This window comes from Marmota monax, unplaced genomic scaffold (genome assembly GCF_021218885.2).
Source record: "Marmota monax isolate L192 unplaced genomic scaffold, Marmota_monax_Labrador192_F-V1.1 WCK01_AAM20220418_F8-fsc00019, whole genome shotgun sequence".
In the NCBI taxonomy this organism is placed as follows: Eukaryota; Metazoa; Chordata; class Mammalia; order Rodentia; family Sciuridae; genus Marmota; species Marmota monax.
The window spans coordinates 21,177,915-21,182,495 of NW_026695242.1; the positions used below are offsets into that span (position 1 = coordinate 21,177,915).

At 30.7% G+C, this 4,581-nt stretch overlaps 1 non-coding gene across 1 annotated transcript; it reads right to left on the reverse strand.

Annotated features, from left to right (window-relative positions):
* Positions 1-234: 234 nt before the first annotated feature.
* Positions 235-341, reverse strand: LOC124076156 (U6 spliceosomal RNA). The gene has a single exon (XR_006846262.1). It is a non-coding gene; the product is annotated as a U6 spliceosomal RNA (small nuclear RNA).
* Positions 342-4,581: the final 4,240 nt, after the last annotated feature.

Here is a 4,581-nt window from a genome sequence, read left to right on the forward strand (position 1 = left end):
TTGAGTTTTTAAGTTGGCTTATTGCTTCCTGCATTTCTAGGATTTCTGTTTGTTTGTTTTTTATAACCTCTATTTCCCTGTATAGTTGATCTTTTGCTTCTTGGATTTGTTTATGTAATTCATTGTTGAAGTGATCTTTCATTGTCTGATTTTGCTGTCTGATGTCTTCCTTGAGACTCCAGATCATCTGAAGCATGTATATCCTGAATGTTTTATCTGACATTCCATCTGCTGAAAAATATGGAACGCTTCACAAATTTGCGTGTCATCCTTGCACAGGGGCCATGCTAATCTTCTCTGTATCGTTCCAATTTTAGTATATGTGCTGCCGAAGCGAGCACAAGGAGGCATTTTTATACATGCCACAGAGCTTTCCTGGGTCTAATTCAAATTCTGTCTCAAGGTTTGGTAGGATTAAAGAACAGTCTTTGTCTAAGCCCAAAACTCTAAGGTCAGAGAGTTTACTAAGGAAACTGATCAGTGACTTGGAAAAGAATAAGATCATGTACCAGTCAGGCACACCAAATTAAGCTTGGCAGTTGGCAGAAATGATATCCTTAAGTGGTGAGAGAAACTGCTGACTGAATTGGAGTTATCTTTTTGAGCTCTGGGCAGCACGCAATGAATGCTGCATCTTTACCTTTATAGTATTGTTTATTTTTTTTCATCATAAGGAATATTTAACTATTAGAGAAGGAACTATATTATATACCATTATTAGATTTACACAGTTATATAATATAGCATATTATATATTTGTATGTACTTATATGATTATATTTATAGTTTTATAAACATAAACATGAAAAATTATTGTGATCCTATTGTCCCAATTTTATTTTATCCAGTCTCATGCATGAATATTTCTTAATTACAAATTAGAGAGGAAATTTGGAATGGTGTGTGTGTGTGTGTGTGTGTGTGTGTAGTTGTATGAAGAGAATTATATGTTTTTACTTATTTATAAGGCAATTTATGAAAAAGCCTATGGGATATAATAATACTTTCATCAGCTATCTTTTATAAATATATAATTTTAAAATACTTTTCCTCTGCCTTGTTTTTTTCACTTTATATCATTTTAATTGTTCTATACATATATACAACTGCTATGGGGAAAATGTATTGATATAGAAAATATTTATTAATTATCTACTATGTAGTGAGCAAGATTCTTGGCTCTAAGAATACAAATGTTAGCAAAATGAAAGTTTCTGCCTTTCTAGAGGTTATTTCTTAGAGAAAGATCAAATAAGGTAAATATATAGTATGATATATACTAACAACTATTAAAGAGACATGGAAATTAATATAGCAATTAAAGGTATAAAATATCATTTTGGAAAGCAAAATTTTAACATGGTGACCAGGAAAAACCTAATAGAAAAGTTCTTTTCAAAATAGGTCAGAAGGAATTCAGTATAAACATTTTAGGGAAGTTTATCCTACACAAATGGAAAATTAAGTGCAAATCCACTGAGATGTAAGTGGATTTAGCATGTTTGAGAAACAGCAAAAAAGACAAATATAAAACACTGAGGGAAGATAAAGGTGGATATATTGGAAATTTAATTTATTTTTTGTTAAAATGGGATAACATTAAAATGTGTAGAAGAGTAACAAAATGTTCATATGTTGAATTGATTCATTTAGTACCTAATCTGAAAATAGTTTCCAGAGAATAAGCAGGAGTGAGAAGGTGAGTTTTCTATCTATTTCAATTATATAAATCATAGATAATGATGCTTGTAATTAAGCATACATAAACACAGAAAATATATACATTGAATATATATTTTAAACTCTATTGAGATATGATTTACATGCAATAAATGCACCCATTTCAAGTCTAGAGATCACTGGATTATAAGACACCCATGAAACCATCATTCTAATATATAGAGAGCATTTCAATCACCAGAAGAGTTTCCACAAGCAATCGCTGCTACACTTGTTGTCTATATATTTGAGTTTGTATGTTTTTGAATTTTATATAAATATACAAATATCATATACAGTATACATATATGCATGACACTTTCCTCTAATTTAATCATGAGGAAAAAATCTGTATATATGTGTGTACATGTGCATGTGTTTTGTGATTTATTACAATCTGTGGTTTGTCTTTATTTTCTTATATGTTTATGCTATTGAAGGGTAGACATTTTAAATCTGATAATGTCTGATATAACATTATATTTCTTTTAAAGTTAGTGCATTTTGTATTCTAAGTAACTTCCTAGAGTTAACTAATGAATGTTTTTCTCTTCCCACTGTTGTGTATGTGAAGTGATGATAATAACACTTCCTGCCATCCTCTAACAATTCCCTGTGAAAAAATCCAAATTGCTTGATATGTGTTGAGCAGATCGATATGAGGAAGTTGATGCTTGCTGACATAAACTGAGTTTCTTCAGTCAGTTGGTTTTCAAAAAGTAACAAAGTATAATGAAGTAAAGTTAACCAAGTTTAATTTCATAAATGTTTAATAACATCTGATATGCTGATGTGAAGTGAAATCTTAAAATGAAGTTAACTAAATGCCTCTATTCTGCTTTTCCTTATTTCCCTATTCCACAGACACAGGTAAATCTCTAAGAAAGGTGAAGAAATCTATGTATGTTGATACAACCAAAAGGGATGCTTATTCTATCAAAAATAACATTTTTATATTATTCAACAAATAATCGTTTAGTGCTACCATGCTACTACCTTTTAAAAGTCTCTTCACTAGTGGGGAAAACAGATATAAACTATTAGATATAAGCCCATTTTATTTTATATAAAAACAAACTTATCTTACATAAAGATAAATATGAACTCATTAAGTATAATGTAATCTGAGAAATGCTAGGATGTATGTAGATATCAATACAGTTATGCAACAATTTTGAGCACAGGATATTAAATGTCTGTAATATCTCTGTTATGGAATATACTTGAATCATAAATAATCTAACCCAACCTTCTATGATAGTTACTATTAGTATTCACTTTATTTTCAGATGAGGAAAAGAGATACAGAGATTGTGATTTGGTCTCATTAATGCCAGATCTGGTCTAAACATTCAGGCTGCTTGGCCCTGTAGTCCAAACACTTAGGTTCATTATTTACACCCCCATTGCTATCTGGAGGATTTGGATCAGGCTTCGCACAGCAGGTGACATTTTAACTATTATAAAATGATCATTGAAAGGATAAAAGAAGGGATTTCAGGACAAAAGAAAGGGTAATACATAGAAATGACATACAAAACTAATGTTTTTCATATTTTATAAATTCAGTGTTGTAATATAGAGGTAGAGAGAAAGCTTAAAGGAAGTACAGTCAGGAACTGGTTAATTTTATAGGAAAACATATGCTTTCATATATGTTTTTTCAGATGACCTCAAGCTAACCTGAATTAAATTGAGAGAGAAGGAAAAACAGGCAATAAGTAAAATAAAATGATCTTTTAGAGTCTAAACTATGTCTAAAGGAGATCTTTGGTATAGAACCTTGTATATTGAGATTATTAAAACAAAATGACCAGAGAAAGCCTACTAAGATTTGGGGGATTTATATTTATAAATAAAACAAATCCTCACACCAAAATGCTATGGTTTCCTAGCTTCTAAATTGAATCACGGGACCCCAAACTTAAGCTAGCAGAAAATCGTCTACACAAATTTTGCAGTCTCTGAAACAGTCCTGTTCTTAAATGTTATCACATGTGTACATGCAGAATAGATAAAAAAAAGAATTAACTTGCTCAAAAGCTAAAACCAGATCCATAGAACAGGGTAGCTGGATTTAGTAAATCAAACTTCGGGGCACACAGTTTAATTTGAAATTCAAATTCACTCCATATCCTGTATGTTCTCTGCCAATCCACCACAGAATTCACAGGTAAGAAAGGTTGTTCCAGAGAGAAAAATACCAGTAGCCTCATGTGTTCATCAAAGTCTGTAGTTAATTCATGAATGGCCATATCTAGACCTAATGAAGGAGATCACACTTTCTTCAAATATCCTAGGCTTTAAGTGAGATACAGTGACTGATGGAATTTATGGTTGTCTCTTTTAAGTTTGGAATGTAACCAAGGAAGGCTTCAGCCCCATTTTTTTGACTCTGAGCTGATGCTACTTCTATTTGCAAAGTGTAAGAACTCAACAAATGCAAATGAATGCAATTTTTTGTAAAATGAATACTACCAAAATACATGATGCTGATAAGTATGTTAAAGAATCAGTTATCCCCATTATACATGGACTCAAGTAAATTAACATTACAAATTTGAAAATAGTTTGTCAAAATAAATCCGGAATTATTTAGAGCAACAAGTATTTTAAGGGACAAATTATTTGAAAAAAATGGGGAAATGACAAATAGAACCACTCTATAAAACAATACAGTATAAGAGGATAAGAGATTCAAATTAATTTTAAACAGACTAGTAGAAAAAATGAAAATTATATTATTAAACAGCAGAAAAAGAACAAGGCATGGAATAGATGAAATGTAGCAGTGTATGTACCTGAGATAAAATATTTTAAAACAAAACTTTAATATTAACGATGAAGATAAAATACATATGT